Source organism: Hordeum vulgare, chromosome 7H, assembly GCF_904849725.1.
Source record: "Hordeum vulgare subsp. vulgare chromosome 7H, MorexV3_pseudomolecules_assembly, whole genome shotgun sequence".
In the NCBI taxonomy this organism is placed as follows: domain Eukaryota; kingdom Viridiplantae; phylum Streptophyta; class Magnoliopsida; order Poales; family Poaceae; genus Hordeum; species Hordeum vulgare.
In genome coordinates, this window is record NC_058524.1 from 22,299,925 (window position 1) to 22,325,359 (window position 25,435).

The following is a 25,435-nucleotide window of genomic DNA, read 5'->3' on the forward strand; positions in this document are numbered from 1 at the left end:
TTTCCACTAGTGGTGGCAAAAGGATTTACACAAAGAGAAGGGGTAGACTACAATGAGACTTTTTCCCTAGTCTCATGTAAGGATTCCTTCAGAATCATAATGGCATTAGTTGCACATTTTGATTTAGAGTTGCATCAAATGGATGTAAAGACGACATTTCTAAACGGAGATTTAGAAGAAAATGTCTACATGAAATAACCCAAGGGTTTTATCATGGAAGGCAAGGAAGATATGGGATGCCGCCTAAAGAAATCCATTTATGGATTAAGGCAAGCCTCTAGATAGTGGTATCTAAAGTTTAGCGACACTATTAAAAGATTTGGATTTAAAGAAAATGTTGAGGATAACTGCGTTTAAGCAAAGTTCAAAAATGGGAAATACATTTTCCTAATGTTATATGTGGATGATATCTTGCTTGCAAGCAATGGTGTACAAGAAAGAAAGAAGTTTTTATCCTCAAACTTTGATATGAAAGATCTTGGTGATGTTTCATATGTTTTGGGAATTGAAATTCACCGAGATAGGAAAAATGGAGTCTTAGGACTATCGCAGAAAGCATATTTAGAGAAGGTTCTAAAAAAGTACAATATGCATGTGAGTAAGTCCACACCTCCTCCTATAGTCAAGGCCGACAATTTTGGGAAATTTCAATGTCCCAAGAACCAATACGAGCTCGATGAGATGAAAGCAGTGCCATATACTTCGGTTGTTGGAAGTTTACAGTATGCAAAAGTGTGCACCCGCACTAACTTAGCTTTTATCACCGGGGTACTCGGTAGATATCAAGAGAATCCATACCTGGAGCATTGGAAGATGGTAAAGAAAGCATTGCGCTATGCGCGAGGCACAAATGATATCATGCTAACATACAGAAGATCTGATTCCCTAGAGATAAAAGGGTATTCAGACGCAGATTTTGCGGGAGATAGAGATGATAGAAAATCCACGCCAGGATATGTGTTCACTCTAGGTGGAGGGGCTATTTCGTGGAAAAGCTCCAAACAGACCGTAGTTGCATCGTCCACGATGCAAGCAGAGTTTATAGCATGTTCTGAAGCCACCGGGCAGGTGATGTGGTTAAAGAAATTTATACCCGACTTGAAAGTGGTAGATTGTATTCACAAGCCACTAAAGATATACTGTGACAACCAACCAACAGTATTTTATGCTCACAATAACAAGTCGAGTAATGCTACCACGACAATAGATATAAAATATTATGTTGTGAAAGACAAATCCAGGATCACACTATAAGTCTCGAGCATATAAAGACAAAGGATATGCTTACGGATCCGCTAACGAAAGACTTACCACCCAATGTGTTCAAGAAACACTTAGCTGGCATGGGGTTAATGGAAAGCATATGATTCCTGGATCATAAGAGGCCCAAAAGGAACATAATTTGTTTTTGAACAAGACGTATGTTGTAGTTGCATGATTCTATCGGCAATTAAGCTGTGACGATGAGGCATGCTCTATGTACCAATATGTGATGGAACAAATAAACTAGAAAGTATAAAGTAAAACTAATAGTTGAGATCAAGGGGGGGAATGTTAGGTTGATCTCTCCAGTGTGGGCCCAACAGCCCGCTCGACCCTTGATGCATGCGCCCTGATCGGGGGTGCCCAACCCATTATGGTTGATGGGTCCTTGTGACCCGCGCTATATTAACAAAGGTGGGGGCCGGGCACGAGCCACGAGGTTGACTGCCACCACTTTCTCCACGTACACGCCCTACCGATCTAGGGTTAGCGCGGTGCTCACGGGAAACACTACCGCCACCACATCTCTCTCTGTCACCGCCGCCATCACCACCTCACCGATGGACGTCGGCGAAGCTCCTCAAGTGCAGGACAAGGTAACCCACCGTCTCTACTACCGGAATCCTGGCCTACACGATCTACCGATCCTATCAGTTCAATGGGATAACACTTGTGCCATCAAACTGTTAGCCTCCGTTTGTCTCTAAATAATATTTAACCATCCCGTCCACTCATCGCTAGTGAGGGACCATCAGAATGTGATGTTCAATGGGGTAACACTTGGGCCCCCAAAATTTTAGTATTCTCTCAGTTCTATAATATTTTTCGCTATTTTAGTTCAAACTAAAACCACGGCATATTATGAAACGGAGGAAGTACTAGCTATTGTCACCTCTGATTAGGAAGGACCCCTCCTAAAGTATTTGTTTTTGACTCGTAGAGAACCCTTCTAGAATTGGTGGTTTGAATATTTAACCATCACGTATGATAGGGTTCTTCCAGTGATGTATTTACTTCACATCAACTCTTACCAAACTCCATCCACAGTTTATATGAAAGTACGTTCCATGATGATCCTAGTAGTATTGAATCAATACTGTAGCCATTGATAATTTTTCAACAAACTTTATCAAGATTCATAAAGTTTGGCTAAAAGACGAATATGCGCTATCTTTTTTACATGGAGGGACTGCTAGTTGGGCTAGTCTGGAAATTAAAAAACAAACGATTAGAAAAGCTCCCTGCATCTCCACAAAACGCAGCACAGCGGGAGTAACTGCATTTCATCATCATCACGCACAACCTCTTCATGTTTCTGTGTTATAATACTTAATAAAGCTCGGCAGTCCTACACCAAAACCTGAAAGATCTAGCACTGCAGAGCAGCAGAACAATGACATTACCAGACTACCATGACAGTCTTACATAGGTTGGCTTGCTTTTTTTTAGAAAAGAAGGCTCACCTCCGGCCTCTGCATCAGAGAGATGGATACGACCTATTTATTAAAAAAACAAACAAAAAGTCTGCAATTAAGTACAAGCTTACGAAGAAGCTCCAACATCTTCGTTCCTGCTTCTATGGCAACCCACAAGGCCACAATGATTCCTGCTTCTCAGCCTCGTGTGCCACAAAGTCGTCCTTAGACATATCCGAAGTTGTCAGAATCGCGATTCTGAATCGGATCGAAGCTCCGTTTCTAGGATCGTAAATCGTAGAATCATAACTATCACGATCGTAGAACTTAGATTCTATGATCAAAATCGTAGAATCGACGGGGCTAGTTTGGATCGTAATATCGTAAGATTCTAAGACTTAAGTCGTGATTCTGACAACTTTGAACACATCCTTGAAGCCATGATACTCGCCACGGTGACTCCGTGAATAGCAAGGTTCGAGATACAGATCACGCATACAGGATGAAACATGCTGATCGATTCGATTGTTCCCACCGGAAAGCAACAGATTTGAAGGAGCGTCCTTGGGGATTCACACGATCACACTGTACCTTACCCAGAGTTCTATAATTTGGGACGTGCACGATGCAATTTGTAGAGTTAACCTGGCTATTTTAGCTCCTGCGGAACGCTCTGCCGCCCGGCCAGGTCGTTGTCTTTGAGGAGCTTCAGCCTGCATCGCCTCGCATCTCGATGTCGCCACCGACGGAGACAGCAAACTCCAAACATGTTGCTATTGATCTTGCTGGAGGTGACCCCGCCAACTTCGTAGAAGAGTGGAGGCCCTGTCTACATGTGCAATAATTATTACAATAATTATGGCATATCTAGATATGCTAAATACTACGTGTGTTTGGCCCCGATATTTCAGTGTTAATGGACATAACTAATTAGTGGGATTTAGGTATATTTATAACCTACTAATTTAGGTATTGTGATTGTTCTCTACTATCTACAACCTTTGGATCTGTTAAACTATATCATTTGCGGTAGAGGAACAACATAAAAAAGATATGCACAAGAAATAAAGATTGATTATGCAATTAAATGGCCATATTATGATTTTCTTCTCAGTACATTGTTTCTTTCTCTTAACATCCTTTATGTCTAGAAGAGAACCAGCTATATGCTTCATGTGATATTATATATTTTTATGTATTCTTTCTCCCGTTGCAACGCACGGGCATGTGTGCTAGTACATATGAAACAGAAATTGCCACAACCGGCATAAAATAGGACTAGAAGTCTATCTACATATTGTACTACTAGACCGCCATCCAAACTGGTTGCCATGCTAGCTTGGAAGAAGGCACAACCATATGGTTAGAACACAGCCTACCAAAACATCCTAGGGGCACAAATGCACTGTTGTCGACCATTAGGCTGCGAACAAGCCAAAGCAACAAAAAACTGAGGCATCACCGTTGCTAGGATAACTTAACTGGAGGGTGCCTAGAGCATGCTACCACCGCTCTCCAAGGAAAACACCACCTCCGAGCCTATCCTATGTTAACTGACGGGTGCCTAGAGCATGTTACGGTAGTCTTAGGGGTTTAAGAGGGGCAGAACAGGCAGCCATAGCAGGACCGGTCAGATCGCATCAATCCATCACCTTTAGAAGGGAATCCTCTCTTATATCTGTCGGGATCATCCTGTCTTCCTTGCCCCGCCCATCCCTCAGCAACGCCAGAAGCTCTGCCTCCTCCAATTCTCGATAAAAAGAAGGAACACATTAGCAATCATTCAAGTGTTTGATGATCACTTAAGAGACAATTTACACGGTAGGGAAAGTAGTGACTGCACCCAAGTTCGGTGCACCCACACAATGAACAACAAATTCTCTAAAAATACACACACACAAAATTTGAAACCCCGTGGATGTAATTATGAGAAAATGTTTTATGTGCATGCAAATTTTGGTAACCAAAAAATGTCAAATGATCTCCATACAAATCAAAATACAACTGATACTCATCATCCATGTTTACTTTTCATATGTTTCTGCAGAAACTTTGCCTCTTTTTTTTCTTGTACAGAACTACTCGGATGTCATTTTATCACAAGATTTTGCATGCACCTAAATTTTTTGGTGATAACCGCATCCACAAAGTTTCAGATTTTTGTTTTTTGAAATATTTTGGCAAGTTTTTTTTTCGTGGTCGCAGCAGGGTTGCAAAGTCCGTGGGTGCAAAACACACACACACACACACACTCTCTTACACGCTATACTGGACACACTCTTCTATATTCCGGATAGAATATTTTACATCTGAGGGATCAGGCTTGGGGGCATCTTGTTGGAACTGTCCAATCCTAATCAGCACAAGCTCTAGCTTCAGCTTTCCAAAAGTGCATTTAATAATCTGTCACAGCGACAATGGGGAGATGAGCCCCGACTCTACACAAAAATTAGCCAAGCAAGAGTCTGAAGATCACCCCCTAACCATACGGCCATACCTCAACATAATTCGATGTTGCCAGCCGATATACATTAACCGGATGTGTTTGACCAGTACGGTGGGAACGATCCATAGCCTGTAAATCCAACTGGAGTTCTGAAATGAGAAAGTAGTGGTTGAACCTCAGCTCGGTTCACCCCGCTACACCCCATAGATTATCTTATTTTTTGGAGAAACGAAGGGAAGACCCCCGGCCTCTGCAGCAAGATGCATACAGCCATATTATTAAACAAGAATGTAAACAATCTCCGAGTGCGGTACAATACAAGCTCAGTCCAAGCTGAAATGAGACTAAATGAAGATAAAAAAAAGTAAAGCGCCACAAGCAGCAATAATAGGTTAAGATGGCTAAACACCTAATCTATTATTGGACCGCCCTCCAAGCCGGTTGCAAAAATCATCAACTATCATCTTTCATTCGACAGACCCAATAATCAAAAGCTCCCTGGCCTCCACAAGAGTGAGTAGCAATCATGCATGTACGGATTCAAGTAGTGGCCCTATAGATAACCTGCAAAATATTAATCCGAGTTTGTGTGTTAAAACCCATATCAATCCTACAGTTTCATATAGCCCAACATAGCGTACACATTCCTATCCGAATATGGGCTGCAATAGTTTCTTGCAAAGTTTGATGGTCAAATGACATCCAGAAGTTATGTACAAAAAACAGAAGTACTCCCTTCCTAAAAAAATAATTAGTGATCTAAATGCTTTTATATTTCTGTTAATAGGGAGTACAAATTCTGCTCAAAGAGTTAACATGCATTTTGAGTAATGTTTTTTGTATAGGGCACTACGAGTGTTATTTAACCACCAAACTTTGCAAGCATCTATAACATTTGTTCATAACCTTTCCCACAATATTACAGATTTTTCCAAAAATAATAATTTGCTATGTTTTATTGCGGGGATGTAGCAGGGGTGCACCGAGCCGGGGTGCAAACAAATCCACAAATAAAAAGTTCAGCATATGGGAAAACAAAACAAGATACGACGGACCTAGCATCCTGGTGTTGTAGCGCATGTGGGCCGTGTTATTTTGGCCACTCGTTCGACTGGACCAAAGTCTTCTTGCTAAGCGCTGGTTAGCTGTTAGGAAAACCTTGCCTCAACCCTTGAAGCACTCTCATGCCGAGAAGCTATGGCCCTAGCGCTTGATCTGTCTTTGGATCAAATTGTTATTGCATGTGACTGTGAAGCGGTAATCAAAGAAATCATGTCCGGCACGGAGGGAAGATACAATGCCATCGTCTCGGAGATAGGACTGGCTGCTCATAATTTTACCAAATGTGAGTTTCTTTTTTCAAAGGACGTGAGAGGAATGTTGATGACGGGCGCCACCTGTGACTGGGTTCACCCCATGACCCTTTTGTTATCGCTGTAAACCGTTCCCCTAATTAATAAAGGTTGGTTTACCACTCAAAAAAAGGAAAAGCTTGCCACAAAAAAACAAAAGATGTTAGCGAAAGCAGTCGAACGATTAGAACGACATCAATGACATAGGCACGAACCTTGTATTTCTACTCAAATCAAATGAGCTTTTTTATGAACGATGGGTTGGCCACGCAGCAGCGCGGCAGACAGGCAGGCACACGGTGGTTCTGGGCTTGGATGTTATAAAACGAGACAACGCCGTATGCACACATCAGCGCGTGAACCTTTCTGGGCTGATTCCATGGCTAGAGGAAGGAGAAAGCACCATTGCGTGTGTAAAATTCTTGATCAATAAAATGAAGCAAAATTTAATTCAAAAGTTGAACAATTACTATTAAAAGTTTAATCAAAATATGTTTATATTCTTAGAGAAATTGGTGATTCGGCTTAGCATCATATGGAAATATAGTGTGTATAGCTTGCTTCGATACTGTATCGTACATTCATTTTGATAATTTATTTGAGTTTGCGCCATATAATTTTTTTTTCTGTCTTCTGCCAGCTCCCTCACAGATGCTATAAATCATATGTAGCCATTATTTATTTATTAGAACATTATTAGAGTGCCAAAAGGATAATGGAAAGTGTAAAGAGCCGACATGTGGACCTAGCCGAACCGTGTTATAAAAGGTAGGTGCAGTAGCATAGAGCTAACATGAGAGTACCACCTATAGTTTTTGCAAAGTTGAAGAGAGGAATGAATAGAAACAAAGCAGGTTGATTGCCATGTTGCTGATATGGCCTTTGGATGGGAGCCAAATAGCATCCGGTGGGATTGAGAGACGCGTGGAACTTGTTGTGTGCTTCTTGGTCTCGTCCGACTTCTCCATACCCATTATTGTTTAATATGCTAGGCTGAGTATAGCCTCTGGTTAGATGTTCAATGGGGTAACGCTAGTGTCACCCCGTCCAATATGTGTGTGATGCACAATTTTGTACAACGAAGGGTATTGCTGATTGAAAAGCGTGTGTCCAACTCTGAAATCTTTTCAAAATATAGTGTTCCCTCCAAGTGGCGGATCTACACAACAAGAATTGAATGGGCCAATACAAAGGAAGGCCTACTGTTTCTCTCCCAAGGCCCAGTTTACTCTCAGTAACATACTATCTGTTTTTATGGGTTGGTCTTTTTCGTAACATGTAGCGCCGCCAGTACTACTCCTTTTTTATTTACTCCCAATGCTAGATTTGACCTAAGTCAAAATTTATAAAGTTAGACTAAGTTCTAAACCTTTACAATAAAAATATATACGATACGGGAATATATTGAATGATGATTTTGGTGGTATTGATTTGGTCAATGTTTGAAAGTTTAGTCTGAGGCAAAGCTAATAGGCGAAGTAAATAAAAACAGAGGGAGTACTAGTACTAGCTAGTGTCGCCGCTGACTGGGAAGGATCCCTACTAAAGAATTTGTATTCAACTCATGGAAAACCCTTCTAGAATTTGTAGTCTGTAAGTTTAACCATCACTTATGATGGGGGTTCTTTCAGTGATGTATTTACCTCACAGAAACTCTTACCAAAGTCCATCCTCATTTGATAACGTTTCATGGTGACCCTAATGGTATTGAATTGACATTGTAGTTTTCAATATTTTTTCTATAAACTTTAGCAAAATTGATAAAATTCATCTATATAATACATCCACTATATTTTGACTTGGAGGGAGTACTAACTAGGCGGGCCTGAAAATTTTAAAAAATTGATTATAACTGTTCCCTTGCATTCTCTTGAGTTTATTGCCATGAAACACAACACAACTGGAGTAACCGCACTTCATCATCATCACGCACGACCTCTTCATGTTTCTGTGTCCTACACAAGAACCCGAAAGATCTAGCATTGCAGAGCAGCAAAACAATGCCAGTTCCACACTCATCGACCATACCATGACAGTCTTACATAGGTTGCCTAGCACTGCCTTGGAGGAAACCACACACAAGCTTACCACACAACTTGCCAAAACATTAGCTCGCAACGATGTGGCCGCAACACACTGTTGTCGACCATTAGGCAGCGAACAAGCCGAAGCATCAAAATATCCGAGGCGTGGTCGTTCCTAGGATGGATTAGATGGTGAGTGACGAGAGCATGCCGCCGCCGCTCTTCCAGGGCAACCCTAATACCACCTTCCAGCCAGGGCCTTTCAGGGGGCAAGAGGTGCGACACGGGCTGTCGCGGCAGGGCCGATGAGGTCGCTCCAGTCCATTACATTCAGATTATTTTTAGCACAGTAATCAAGACACATAATTATATACATGTTAAGACTAAATTACCCTTGGCAAATTTGTTGGTTGGTGAAAAATGAATCAATTAGTCCAGAAAAGTATGAGATACATGCAATCGACAAAGATAGAGTTTCCTTCTTTTGCTATAAAAAGAGATACAGATAATCGGAAAAGGTATACATTCCTTTTTTTAGGAGGGCTAACAAGGAAATTATGAAGAATTCGAAGAAATGCACCTTATATTCTGAAATTTTATCAAAAAATAAATACACCTTATATAAAGGAACGGAGAGAATATCAAATATGCACCCCTTAGAATAATAATTCAAATGTTCTGACACCAATTCATACTGATGACCTCCTTCACACAGGACCACGTGACAACAACAAGGCCACTAACCAACTTCTGCAATGTATCTTCATTTTTCAGCTTTATCAGTTTGTCAGTTCGTTATGTTCTTTTTCTTTTCTTTTTTCTAGTTCTATTAGTTGTTCTTTTATTTTCCCTTATATGCACGGTTTTTTAGTTTGTGAACTTTTTTCAACAAATTTGATGAAATTATTTCATTTTTCGATGAACTTTTTCGAAAAATCGATGAACTTTTTTCCTTTTTGGATGAACCTTTTTGGAATTTGATGAACTTTTCTCAAATCCGATGAACTTTTTCCATTTTTGGATGAAACTTTTTTGAGGATCGATGAATTTGTTCAAATCCGATGAACTTTTTTTCAAATTCGATGATCTTTTTCGATTTTTTGATAAAAAGTTTAAATTGACGATTTTTTAAAAAAGTAGATAACAATTCCAAATTCAATGAACTCTTTTTCAAACCGTGAACTTTTTAAAATCTGGAATTATTTATTAAATTTACATTTTCTTTATGAAATAATTTATGTAGCGTATATAATACTACTATGTTTGTTCACAATTTCTAAAATGTTCATAATTTTATAACTTTGTTTATGAATTTGAAATTTGTTCGTTTATAAAATGTGTTCACAATTCAAAACATATTTGCGGTTTCAAAATTTGTTCACATTTCGACAAATGTCCACAAATTTATAATTTAATCATGTTTCAAAATTTGTTCATAATTCGGAAAATGTTTATGTTTTCAAAATTTGTTCACAATTCCAAAATTGTTCTAGATTTTGTAATTTTCTTCACAAATTTGAAATTTGTTCAGAATTTGAAAAATGTTTGAGGTTTCAATTTTTTTTCAAAATTGCAAAAACAATTATAATTTTGTTCATGAATTTTAAATTTGTTCATGCGTCAAAATTTGTTCATAATTCGAAAAATGTTCACTGGTTCTAAATTTATTCACAATTCGAAAAATGTTCATAAATTTATAATTTTGTTCAGAAAATCGAAAAAATCTATTTTTTTGCTTTTTCTCACAAAATGTTCGATAATTAGAAATGTTTTGAATTTCAAAATATGTTTGCATTTTCTTTCACGAAGTAGAAAGTTCAAGGATTTCAAAAAATTGGTCACCTTTTAAAAAAATTGTCCACGCATGCAGAAAATGCTCAAGTTTCAAAATATGGTTGCATTTTTAAATATTGATCAGAAATTAAAAAAATGCTCGGGAAGTTAAAAAATGTTCGACTTTATGCAACTTGTACACAAATTTAAAAAATTGCTGTCGTTTTCAAATATTATTCGACTATAAAAAAATGTTCGGGTGTATTTCAATATCTTTTAAATTTTGTAAAAAATGTTCATAATTTTGGAAAAATGTTTACATTTTCAGTTTTGTTCTTGCTTTCCCAAAAAATGCTCACAACAGAACTTCAAAAATAATTTAATCTGCATATGTGGCTTGTTCTAATGTATTCGTGTTGCCATTTGACCACGAGCATGATCCAGTCGCAGTTTCTGGTTACCTTGCTCATCAAGAGCTTGATCGTGACTCAGAATCCCAGCTGAAGCTACGTGTTTTTTTGTGAATTTTTACACCCTTGCAGCTGATGATTTTTGCCAACGCACGCAACCTGCGTGGGTCGGCCTAGTTGGGGCTGCCCTGTGCGAAGCCTCGGCATTCTGCCGCTGAATGCGGCACATGGGAGCTCCCGAGAACGATTCCCACTTCGCCCTAATTAGCATGTTGAATTTTTCTTTCGTGATTTTTTTTTCCAGCGGGTTGACTGGCCGGCCCACTATATCCCGCATTGGAGTGGGAATCCAATGACAGGCTCGCAGCGGGATATAACCGAATTCTTCTCCTAGGTGTTGGTGAGCTATTAGTGAATCCTTGCCACAAGAAATAAAAGTTTTTTTTAACTGAGAAATAAAAGTTGTTAGCTAAACTTGTCGAGCGATTAGAACGATATCAATGACGTAGGCACAAACAATGGATTTCTACTCAAAAGAACACATGTCACAAATGATGGATTAGCCATCAGCAGCGTGGCCGGCAGGCACACAGTGGGTCAATGACTAAAACGCGACGACACAACACACGGGATCCAGATCGCAGGGTCGCATACCGCATTCATTGCGCGGGCGACGGGAGCGTAGCAGCACGGCGACATTTCTAGGTTGCCGGTGCCTAGAGGAAGTGGAAATCACCATTGCCTAGGTAAAAAATGCGATCAGTAAAGTTAAGTAAGATTTAATTAAAAGCAAAGAAATTACCATTAAAAGTCCAATCTAAATATGTTTAAATTCCTATTGAAATTGGTTATTCAACTTAGCATCATATAAAAGATAGTGTGTATTGATTACTTTGATATTGTATCATACTTTCATTTTTATACTTTATTTAAGTTTCCCACACCTTGATTTTCCTCTATCCCCCACCATTGATAATAACCACATGTTCCCCCACAATATTATTATAGTGCCAAAAGGACCAAAGAAAGTGTAAAGAGCCTACATGTGGACCTGGGCAGACTGTGTTATAAAAGGTAGATGCGATAGCACAGAGCAAACATGAGAGTACCACCTACAGCTGTTGCAAAGTTGACGAGAGGAGGGAATAGAGACAAAGGAGGGTGATCACCGTGTTTATGTTCTCGTCTTTGGATTGGATCCCAATAGCATCCCGTGGGATTGAGAGACATTGGGAACTTGTTGTTTGCTTCTAGTTGTCGTCCTTCTTCTCCTTACTATTTATTGTTCTATTCTAGGCTAAGTATAACCTTATGTTCGGGGCATGGAAGTGCGGGAGGTCATTGTTTGGCTGTCGGACCATGTGACGGGACTTAGCCTGGAGATTTCCCATATGGCAGAGACGCACCCAATAGATTTTTCTATGAATAAAAAAAATTTCCCACATCTTTTTTTGTGTACTTCATCTCGTGGTGTGTGGCATTGCTATATATTTACCATTCAATGTCACACCACCTCAAAGTATCCATCGAAATCTTGGTTCTTAGCATGTTTAACAATTAGATGCGGTCTCGGGTGTTGTTACAAAAGGAGTAGAACAAGGGGTAGATGAAACTTGGTGCCAAGCGGCTCAAATAGATTAACATAGAATTTATGTCCCGATTATAGGTCGGCATGCTAGTGATAGATTTCTTAGCTTACAGAGTAATCTTTCTTTTCAAGCTAATGTTTTTTGGTTGTGTCTGTTCTGGATATTCATGATGTAATAAGCTTTGTAATGAGTTTTGATGCATGCATCTAGGATGCAGAACCTGGGAGGTAATAAAAGGTTCATTGATATGAAAAACTTAATGCACTTATGCATTACTCATCCTATTGCTAGATTTCCATAGAAACCAAGGGTCCAAAAGCTCCTACGCTTCCATACACTGAAGTAAGTACCAGGTACGGGTCTAGTTCAAAAGCATGTGGATAACATGCACAAAATAATTTTGGCAGTTTCAAATTTTCCAACATAAGAGAGAGATATTACCGGTCGAAATTGAGACTTAAGATGCATGTTCACCGTGAGAAATCAATTTATGAATATATTAGCAATAGTAGTTGGTGGATCTGCGGAGGAAAGTTAAAAGGCACATGAGTTTCTTCACCATATATAAGGGACCCGTGAAAGGCATGACAAGAAGAAATGCTAGATCACATGGTCTTTGCCATAGAAACCACATTTTACTACAATTCCAGTTCCTTTTGGTCAGATTGTCATTGATTAGAAAACCTCACTACATAGGTGCCAAAAGAATACTTACCATGTCCACATACATGGATGGATGTTTTTCGAAAACAAGCGTGGCTATGTAGATTCCATATGAAAACATCTAGTTCTTGGGATATGTTAGCCTTCGTCAGTCCCTAAACGAGATTTAACTATCCCGTCCACTCATCGCTAGTCAGCAACCATCAGAATGTGATGTTCAATGGGGCAACACTTCTGGCACCAAAGTTTTATCCTCCGTAAGTCTCTAAACAAGATTTAACCATCCAGTTCACTCATCGATAATGATCGGCCATCAGAATGAGATGTTACATGGGGTAACATTTGAAAAAAGGTTGAATAAGTAATTGAAAAATGTTGAACAATTATGTTAAAAATGTTAATCAAGAATTCAAAAATGTTGAACAAGTATTTTAAAAATGTTGTACGAGTATTTAAAAATGTTAATCAAGCATTCGGGAAAAATGTTGAATAAGTATTTGAAAAATATCGAACTAGATTTCGAAAAATGTTGAATAAGTATTTGAAAAATGTTGAACTAGCTTCCAAAAGAAATGGCCCTAAAAGACCTAGGCTACACAGGATTGCGCCCTGTATCGGAGGGCCTTTAAGAGGCGCCTTAAGTGTCGTATATATTGGAAATGCCATCAGAAGTCGAGCCTATGGGAAAATAAAACGAGATATGATGGGCCTAGTGGACTGGTGTGTATAGATTATTTTGATGTTGTATCATACTTTCCTTTTGATACCTTATTTAACTTTACCTCACATTAAATTTTCTCTATCGCCTGGCACTAATAAAAACTACATGCTACCTCACATATGCAATAAATGATATGTAACATTTTTTATTAGAACATTACTATAATGCCAGAATGACACGAGAAAGTGTAAAGAGCCTACATGTGTACCTAGCCAAACCATGTTATAAAAGATAGATGCAGTAGCATAGAGCAAACATGAGAGTAGTACCTATAGTTATTGCAAAGTGGACGAGATAAGGGAATAGAGAGTAGGTTGATGACCATGTTTCTGATCTGGTCTTTGGATGGGAGCCCAGTAGCATCCTGTGGGATTGAGAGACGCCAGGAACTTGTTGTGTGCTTCTTGGTGTCGTCCTTCCTCTCCTTACTCACTATTGTTCTATATGTTAGGCTGAGTATAGCCTCTTGTTCGGCACATGGATATGTGTGAGTTATTGTTTCCGGTCGGACCATGTAAGTGAAACTAGTCGAGCAAAATGTTATCAATTACATAGGCACGGACGATGCATTTCTATTGAAAAAAGAAAACGTGGCGAACGATGCATGGATTAGCCATGCAGCAACGCGGTCCATAGTTACATGATTGGTAAGAGACTAAAACATGACGACACAATGTGCGGGATCCATACAGCGTGGGCACACATGAGCATGCATTGTGTGGGCGATCGGAGCGCAACAACACGACGACGTTTCTGGGCTGCTGGTCACAAGAGGAAGGGTAAATCACCATTGTGTGGGGTAAAATTCTTGATCAGTAAAATTAAGCAAGATTTCATTAAAAATCTGACAAATTATATTAAAAGTTCAATCTCAATATGTGTATATTCCTATTGAAATTGGTGATTGGGCCTAGCATCATACGGAAATATGGTGTGCAATGACTTTGATATTGTATCATACATTCATTTTGATACTTCATTTAAATTTGCCCCATCTTAATTTTTCTCCCTTCTCCGCCATTGATAAGAACTACATGCTCCCTCAGCAGATCCAATAAATCATATGTAGGCATTCTTTACTATTGGAACATTATTATAAGGTAGTGCCAAAAGGATAAAGGAAAGTATAAATAACCTATATGTGGACTTACCCAAACCATGTTATAAAATGTAGATGCGGTAGCATAGCCTAAACATGATAGTACCACCTATAGTTGTTGCAAAGTTGAAGAGATGAACGAATAAAGACAAAGCATGTTGATTACCATGTTGCTGATCTGGCCTTTGAATGGGAGCCAAATAGCATCCCATGCGATTGAGAGACACGGGGAACTTGTTGTGTGCTTCTCGTCACAGCCATTCTTCTCCTTAGCCGTTGTTGTTTTATGCTAGGTTGAGTGCAGCCTCTAGTTAGTTTTTCAATGGGGCAACACTTGTACCATCGCACCCAACATGTGTGTCATGGCCCAGTTTACTCACAATAACACACCGTGTGTTTTCTACATGTTAAGGAAAATATTAACCGGGAGATGCTTGGTTGGCTGGCGAGTAAAGGAATAATAGGCTAACCGACAAGATAATTGGCGAGTTAATCAATTAATCAAATGATTAATTATTTTATCGACTACTCAATGCCCCTACTAGGCCACGAGTAAGGATTAATATGCAAGTTAACCGGATATTTCATCTACTTTATAAACTTTGACCAACCGTATCAGAAAGAATGTAAACATTTGCAATAAAAACAATTATGTAGTATGAAAACATATAAACGGTGATTCCGATGGTATTGATTTGGTATTCTGGATGTTAACTTATTTTATATAAATTTGGTCAAAGTTTAACAAGTAAATAGAAACAGAGGGAGTACTGCTGACAAATTTGTGTTTTAACTCATGAAATGACAAATTTATGATAGGGTTCTTTCAATTATGTCTTTACTTCACAGTTCAGTTTGTAGGTCGTTTAACTCTATCCTCATTTGATATGAAAGTAATTTATTGATAATTTTTCTATAAACTTTATCAAAATTCATTGAGTTCAACTGTATGTTTTGACATGGTCGGACTACTAACTAGGCAAGTCTGGAAGATTAAAAACAAACAATTAAAGAAGTTGCCCTGCATTCTCTCTTCGGATTTTTGCCACGGAACACGGCACAGCGGGAGTAACCGCATTTCATCATCGGCACGCATAACCTCTTCTGTGTTGATACTAGTACTTAATAAAGCTCGGCAGTCCTATACCAAAACCTAAAAGATCTAAGCATCGCAGAGCAGCAAAACAATGCCATTTCCAGATTTTGAATTCGCATGGGCACAAGAGGCAGCCCGAAAAGACATTGAAAGAGCATTAGGGGTTTTGCAATCTAGGCCTGCCATTGTTCGTGGTCTTTCTCGGTTTTGGGGCAAGAGATCCTTATAAAACATTATGACATGTTGTGTTAGGCTTCATAATATGATTCTCGAAGATGAGAGAGGCATGAACTTGGAGTTCTTCCATGACAATGTGGGCAGCCGCGTCAAACTAGCTAGAGAGCTTAACCGAATCAGAGCTTTTCTTCAGACCTACTGGGAGACTGAAAATGCAAACACCAATTGTCAACTTCAGAAGGATATCATTGAGCACCATTGACAAAGGGCTGGGGAATAGTAACATTCCATTTTTCCATCCATTTATCCATTCATTTTCATTTCATTCATGTGTAATTTGTGTACGGGACAAGTTTTGTATTCATGTGTGACATTCATTTTGTTTGCTACGGTGATTTGAATAATTATTATACTTTGAATGAGTATCGTATTTGTAATATTGATATTCTTCTTATTTTGCACATGATGACTAATTCTAATTTACGAGGTATTCGGTTTTCGGGTCGACAGGGTGGCGTCCGAGTAGACCCTGCATTGAAGACCCGTATGGTAGCATCTTCTGCGAATATGCTTTTATACGAATCCGTTTTGGGGGGTCTGTCTCTGTCCGCACTCGCGCCGGCCCGCAAAACCCATTTTTCGCTAACTGTAAACGGCTTTTGCGGATCCGCATTATATGGGATCTACTAGAGATGCTCTTATAAAAAGTAGATGCAGTAGCACACAGCAACCATGAGAATACCACCTACAGTTGTTCCAAAGTTGACGATACGAGGGAATAGAGATAAAGCAGGGTGATCACTGTGTTTATGTTCTGGTCTTTGGATGGGAACCCAATAGCATCCCGTGGGATTGAGAGACACGGGGAACTCGTTGTTTGCTTCTAGTTGCCGTCCTTCTTCTCCTTATCATTATTGTTCTATGCTAGGCTATGTATAATCTCGGGCTCAGGGCATGGGAAGTGCGAAAGGTCATTGTTTTCCGTCGGGCCATGTGCCGCCGTGCCAGGACTTGGTCGGGATATTTTCGGTTTGGCGGAGACACACCCAATAGATTTTTCCATTAATAAGAAACGGTCCCGCACCTTTTTTTTTATACTCCCTCCGTTTCAGTTTATAAGGCCTGCATGCACGTGTATTTAGGTCGTCAATTTGACCAACTTAATAAGAGACATATATTACAAAAAACATATCATTAGAAACTTTAGATGTTCTATTTTTTAATGATATAATTTTTATGTTAAACAATATATTTTATATAAGTTAAATTGACGACCTAGATACACGTGCACGTCTTATAAACTGTGATGGAGGGAGTACTTTGACTCGCTTTGTGTGGCATTGCTATATATCTAGGCTTTAATGTCATACCACCTGGCTCCAAGTATTCATCAAATTGTTGGGTCTTTTTTCCAACTTTGTAATTATTTAGCAATGGTCAACCTGTTAGTGGTCAACTGGTTAATGGTCAATCAATCAACCCTGAGAAACGACCAAGGGGGGGCGAGCAGCTCTATGTTCCTTGCTAGGATGGCCCACATGTGTAGCGCTGCTAGAGCATGAGCGCTGATGCGCTTACATGGGGCAGAAAGCGCTAATTAGGAGCCCTCCTGGTCAGCTCTCTTAGCAAAACCTTGCCTTTAAATAGCTGTTAGCAAACCAATCAAGCAACCATAACGATATCAGTGACATTGGCACGAACGATGGATTTCTACTGAAAAAGGAAAAGTCGTGAATGATGGACGGATTAGAGGCTAAAACGCGACGACGCAATGCGCGGGATCCATACCGCATGGGCACTTGGGCACACACCCGCATGCATTGCATGGGCTCTCGGAGCCCAGCAGCGCGGCGACGTTTCTCGACTGCGGGTGGCCAAAGGAAGGGTAAATCACCATTGCGTAGGTAAAATTAATTCTTGATAACTAAAATTAAGCAAGATTTAATTAAAAAGATGAGCAATTGATACGTTTCTAATGGTATTTGCATCGGCTCGTCCTCGGCCACATACTCCATTGGGACGTCTTCAGAGTCGGATTCCGTCTACCTGCCGACCTGCCAACCGGATGCAATGGCGGGGATCTTTTTTTTTTTTTTTTTTTTTGCTCGGGTGAGAGGTTATCCGATGGATTTGGAGATCGAGGAAGCTATGGCAGACGTGTTGCACAGAGGAGGAAGAAGGCGGAGGATGATGGACGCGGCTATGGCCGGGCTTGCAATTTATATAGAAGGGTGGGGGGCAACCGACCACGAGATTAATGGCGGGCGCCAGACGAACAGACGGGTGATGTCGACGCGCCATTCCTCGGCAATCGCATGCATGTTAACTGTAGGCAGGCAGACAAATGGGTTTTCATTTGAACGTTGTGCAGCCACATGCAACGGAAATAGACGTAGTGGGCTCTCTCAGCTATCATGAATGCGGCACTGTTGATCTGGAGCGGTGCTGGGCAGGAAGGCGGGCAATCATGCGTAGGGTTTTTTGGTTGGCCAGGTAGTAAGGAGAGGGCGTGGCAGCGGTCTGGACCCCCTCAAAGCCCTACCTGATGGCGCAACTCTCTCTCGTGTGGCTAGAGGTAGAAGAAGAACTAGATACAACAGTGGGCTTTCCCGGCGCTCAAAGGCCCAGCGCACAAACGCCTCTTTCCACTATCCAACTCTCTGGCTACATCTACAAGCAGTACACAGGGGATGTTTTATACGCAGTGAACACACGCACTATTGTGCTCCACTCCTCCACGCACCCGTGATCCGCTAAGCCCGGCCACGCGCACGGTGCGCTCCTGCACGCACGACGCGGCTGCCTCCAACGGCCCCTGCTGCATGCACTAACAAACTTGGAGACTAACACAAACCAACACTGACATAAGGATGGACTCATGCACGTAGAGCTGCCCGCACGCTCGCCACGCTCCCGCACGTCCCGCGCGCACCCGACGCGCCCGACGAGCCCGACCGCACCAGTGCGTCCCGCACGTCCCGCGCGCACCCGACGCGCCCGACGAGCCCGACCGCACCAGTGCGTCCCGCACGTCCCGCGCGCACCCGACGCGCCCGACGAGCCCGACTGCACCAGTGCGTCCCGCACGTCCCGCGCGCACCCGACGCGCCCGACGAGCCCAACCGCACCAGTGCGTCCCGCATGTCCCGCGCACACCCGACGCGCCCGACGAGCCCAACCGTACCAGTCGCCGTGGCTTATTCCAACACTACCCGTAGTTTGTCTCTAATTTGTCCGAAAAATCACGTCTGAACTGGCCTACGAATCGATGGAGAACCGTATTGGATGGCAAAATAAGTCTAAACCGTGTAGTTAGAATGGTTGCACGTGGTTTGACAGTCGATGTATGGAGATGCCCTAGAGCACCATTGTGTGGGTAAAATTCTTGATCAGTTAAATTAAGCAAGTTCCGGATGAAAAATCTAAGCAAATACTATTAAAAGTTCAATCTAAATATATTTATATTCCTATTGAAATTGGTAGTTCGGCATCATATAGAAATATAGTGTGTATAGATTACTTTGATATTGTATCGTACAATCATTTTGATATTTAATTTAAGTTTTGCCACATCTAATTAAATATTTCTCCATCCTCTGTCACTGCTAAGAACCACATGCTCCATCACAAATGCAATAAATCATACGTAGCCATTATTTACTAGAACGTTATTATAGTGCCAAAAGGATAAATGAAATTGTAAAGAGCGTACAAATGGACCTAGCCAAATTAACCATGTTATAAAAGGTCGATGCAGTAGCATACATCAAACTTGCAAGTACCACATATAGTTGTTGCAAACTGAAAAGAGGAATGAATAGAGACAAAGCAGGTTGATTACCATGTTGTTCATTTGGCCGTTGGATGGGAGCCCAATAGCATCCCGTAGGATTGAGAGATGCGGGGAACTTGATGTGTACTCCTTAGTATGGTCCCACTCGGGAAACTTGTTGTGTGCTCCTTGGTATCGTCCGACATCTCCATACCGATTATTGTTCTATGTTAGGTCGACTATAGTCTCTGGTTAGATGTTCAATCGGATAATGCTTGTGCCACCCCATCCAACATATCTGTGATGCACAATTTTTTACAAAGAAGGGTTTTTCTAACTAAGAAGCGTGTGTCCAAGCCAGGGATCTCCCCAAAATGTAATACTTCCTCATAGTGATGGAGCTACAAAACAAAAACTGGATGGGCTAATACAAATGAAGAGCTGTGATATTTTTCCCAAGGCCTAGTTTACTCTCAATAATACACTATGTGTTTTCAATGAGCCGACCAAAAATAGATGAAGATTTTTTGTTCTGGATAATGTAAATAAATTATTGCATATTTATTATAAGAAATCATCACACAAATATTCTTGTGTCGAATATATTGGTTCGTTCCCAACGTAGCCATGTCCTCATCACCCCCCCTCCCCCCCCCCTTATTGAAAACATAACCATCCTAGGCGTTGCTTAGTCTGCAAAGTGGCTAACAAAAGATACAAGGTGTACATCTTGTGTATGTATAGTCTTCCATTTTTACTTCCCTCGGTTTTTGCACATGTGACACATTTATACGTGAGTAACTTTCATATGTCGTGAAATATAAAGCTGAACTATTATCACAAAATGTAGAACACATGAAAATAATGCAACTTAGTTTGCACATATAAGTGAAGCTCTTATTCATATCAAAAGATTGACAATGCTCATCACTAAACCGTCCTAACAGTGGTGAATAAGCTTTAATAGTTTCATAATTACATGCTACAACATGGTGAAATAAGCAAACATGCAACAAGTCATCCAACACAGAATCGTCACCAAGATTAGAGGTCATATTAAAATGATTATGCATGATCATCACTCGTGATGCAAATCTTATGCACAAAAGATTCATTGTTAACGCCATACTCTCCAATCAAGTTAAAAGTAAAATTAGAGGCATTAACACTTTGCAATGACTTCAAATATGTGAATTCAATTATTTTCATTTTCCGCATATGACAAAAGGCATGAGCGAATTCAAAACCACATAATACAAAGAATTAGCAGACAACATTGTAGATAACATGTCCTCCTGGCTAATCAATTGTACTTGATCCAAATCAGATTTAGTTACATGTTAGCGAGTCACATGGTTCTTTCTCATCAACAATTAATTCAATGGGTGCACTCAAAATTGTTGGTATTTCAGTTGTTTGATCACATGACACATTCATAACAGTAGCATGATTCTCTAAATTAGGTGTTTTTCTCAAATCAATAGGTAACTCAACACATGTTGTATTCAGGTCAATTAGGCATTTATCATCCTCATGTGAAGTTATGTCATCAATATTTTCAGTGTTACCTAATCATTGAAGGCGAATTCAAAGAAATTTAAAGGTGAATCCAATTGCATTAAAAAGTATACGAAATAAGCTTTGAAACAAAGCCTATTTGGAGTCCGGATGCAAAAGTTAAGAGACATATATTAAGTCAGGTATGTCTGCACAATCTGAGTCTGAGTCCAAAACATGTTATGCTTTTCTCTATCTTCTATTGAGATAAAAATGACGTGAGAAAACCTCCTAAACGTCACCTAATCTTTGACGTGAAAGGACTTCTTGAACAATATCTAGTCATTTCATTTTCCTTTATCTTCACACGTGGTTTGTACAAGTGTTCGGTAATTCTGAGGCGTGTATGAAAATAGGTGAAGTATGTTTGTTCTTGATAATATAAATAAATTATTGCGTATTTATTATAAAAAATCATCTCATAAATATTCTTGTATGCAACATTTTTGGTCGTATCTAAGGTAGATATGTCCTCATCAAGTAGTACCTACAATTGTTGCAAAGTTGATGGGAGATGGGAATAGAGACAAAGCCGGTTGATCACCATGTTTCTCATTCAATGCCTGGATGGGAGCCCAGTAGCATCCCATCGGATTGAGAGACGCAGGGAACTTGTTGTGTGTTTGTTGGTGTTATCCTTTGTCTCCTTACTCATTATTGTTCTATGCTAGGCTGACTGTATAGCCTCTTGTTCATCACATGGACATGTGTGAGGCTCTGTTTGGTTCCAAATAAGTCACCAACTTATAAGTTGAAAAGTACAAAAAGTGACTTATTTTACCAAACAGACCCAATTTATAAGTCATCCCAACTTATAAGTCATAAGTTGCTCCACCCCAACTTAAAACTTATAAGTCATCCACTTTTGCATGAAAAGGTGACTTATAAGTCAGATGACAACTAAACATGCGTGACTTATAAGTCACTGATTTTAAGTCACCTGACTTATAAGTCACCTGACTTATTAAAACCAAACAGGGGCTGAGTTCATTGTTTCCGGTCAGACCATGTGTCGGGACAGACATTGCCCATTTAATGGGGACACACGCTATAGCTTTTTCTAAGAATAAGAAGCTATCCAGCATCTTTTTTGGATGGGAGTACTTTGAAGCTGTCCAACATCTTTTTCTATGTATATTTTGCCTTTAATGTCACTCCACCTCAAAGTATTAATCAAAATGTTGGGTATTTTTTCCCACTTTATAATGAAGTAACAACGGTCAACCTGTTGATGATGAACTTATCAATGGTCGATCAGTCAACCCTGAAAAGCGAGCGAGGGTGAGCGAGTTGTTCTATGTTCCTTGCTGGGAAGGCGCACTTGTGTAGCGCGTGAGCGCCGCTGCACTTACTTGTGGTAGAATGCGATACTTAGGAGATCTCTTGGTCAGCTATTAGCTAAACCTTGCCTTTAAAAAGTAGTTAGCGAAACCGATTGAGCGACAATAATGATATCAATGACATAGGTACAAACGAAGGATTTCTATTGAAAAGAAAGAAAAATAGTCGAGCCATGTAGCCGCGTTGCTGACAGGTAGATGATGGATCGGAGGCTAAAACACGACGACACAATGTGCGGGATCCATACTGCATGGACACACGTGTGCATGCATTGTGTGGGCGATCGGAGCGCAACAGCACGACGATGTTTCTGGGCTGCTAGTGACCAGAGGAAGGGTAAATCACCATTGTGTGGGGTAATATTCTTGATCAGTAAAATTAAACAAGATTTCATTAAAAAAACTAACAAATTAATGGCGGGTAGCATACGAACGGACGGATGATGTCGACGCACCATTCCTTGGCAATCGCATTCATGCATGTTGAATGTAGGCAGTCGGACGGATGGGTTTTCGTTTAAACGCGCTGCAGCCACATGCACCGCAAATAGAGGCAGGCGGCTCTCTTGGCCGGTGCGCCATTTCAATGCCCAAGCGTTGTGAGAGGTCGCATTGCTCTAAGCTGGCATGAATGCAGCACTGTTGGTCTGAAGCGGCGATGAACTTTCCGGGCGAGAAGAAGCGTGATAGTGGGTGGTGTTTTTGGTTGGCCAGGTAATCAGAAGAGGATGTGGCAGTGGTGCGGATGCCCTCAAAGGCATCCCCCTAGTTTATTTCGATTTGTGCGAAAATCACGTCCAAACCGGCATGTGAATCGATGGAGAGCCGCATTGGATGGCAAAACAAGTCCGGACCGTACAGTCGGGATGGTTGCGAGCGGTTTGACAATCAATGTTGGAGATGCCCTAAAGCACCATTGTGTTGGTAAAATTCTTGATCAGTAAAATCAAGGAAGTTCTGAAAAAATCCAAGCAAATAGTATTACAAGTTCAATCTTAATATATTTTTATTCCTATGGGAATTTGTAGTTCGGCATCATATAGAAATATAGTGTGTATAGATTACTTCAATATTGTATCGTACAAACATTTTGATACTTTATTTATGTTTTTCCCCACCTAATTTTTTTTCCATCCTCCGTCCCTGATAAGAATCACATGCTCCATACAAATGCAATAAAATCATACAATATATTTTCTTAAAAGAAGGACGACTCCCCAAACTCTCTATCTGTATCTATGCATGCAACCATTTTATTAAATACTTACAAAGACCTTATAAAATAATACATCAATATGTCTGAAGCCTCCATCTTGACAATATTTATCGCTATTCCTATCCATTGACGAAGGGGTGCCAAATGTCCGAGCCGAATACGAAATGGACATCGCACCAAATTCTAATATCTAAAACCGGATGCCCCGACCAAGCCACATAGGTCGTCACCGCCGACTTCCATCAATCCATCTTCAGAGCAGGTACCAATGCATCAACCTTCTCAGGCCTATCCTCGACGCCCCCATGGCGCCAGACAACGCCTCCTCTCTACGTGCATTCATCATCAGGCATCCGTCGCCTGGAATTTGCTCCACCTCGCCGCCGAGACTCCAGGATGTCGATGGGTCATAGTAAACACCGCTCCACCGCAGATGTCGTCCACTGGTCCCTCGAGCCTATGCACCCCTCCAAGAATGATGCCCTGATCAAGAGGGGTACGACAAATGAGTGTCGCCGTCATTCGATCGATTGATCTAGGGATTCCCCAGAGGTCACAGATATGGGTTTAGAGCTTCTCCATGATGATGCCTTCAAGAAGGGGATGACGTAGAAAAATGTCGTCATCGTCGGCCTTCGCAACATGCCAAGAGTATGGTTTTCACCCGGATCCGTTCAAAGACCCACCATCCAGCATCATGTGCACGGGACTGCCACCGGTCATCGCCGTCGTGTATGGAGGTCGTACCAGTCGGATCGGGTCTGACCGAAGACCAGGCCCAATGCCTCCGTCGCCGGGGTCAGATCTGATTTGACTTATCGCAGCCGCCACTATCGCCGTCGAGGAGATCAATATCGAACCCACTGCAGTGATCTTGAACAAGTGACAGGCGAGAAGAAGTCCGCCGCCGCCGAGCTGCATAGACTTTGCCCTGGCAACGTCGCCGGCGGCGACGGAGTGTAGAGTGGTGCTGGAGGACCGGAGGAGGAAGGCGGGGACGCCCCGGTGTGGCACAGCGGCGCCGCACGGGACCGAGCGGTTACTCTAGATCGCCAAGTTCTTGCGATCCTTTTTCTACGGAACGCTCAGCCGCGGGTGACTTTGTGACGCATGTTTTTTTTCTTTTAAATGATATATATGTCCTTTGTCTACCATGAGTAAAAGATATGTAGCCATTTCCTAGAAAGTTATTGCAGTGGCAAAGGGATAAAGGAAATTGTAAAGAGCCTACATGTGGACCTAGTCAAACCATGTTATAAAAGGTCGATGCAGGAGCATACATCAAACTTGCAAGTACCACCGATAGTTGTTGCAAAGTTGAAGAGAGGAACGAATAGATACAAAGCAGGTTCATTACCATGTTGTTGATCTGGCCTTTGGATGGGAGTCCAATGACATCCCGTGGGATTGAGAGACGCGGGGAACTTGTTGTCTCCTCCCATTAGGACACTCAGGTGCGAAACTGGGCCTGGGGCAACTGGGGCTACAGCCCCAGGCGTGGCCGAACTAGCACCTATAAGTA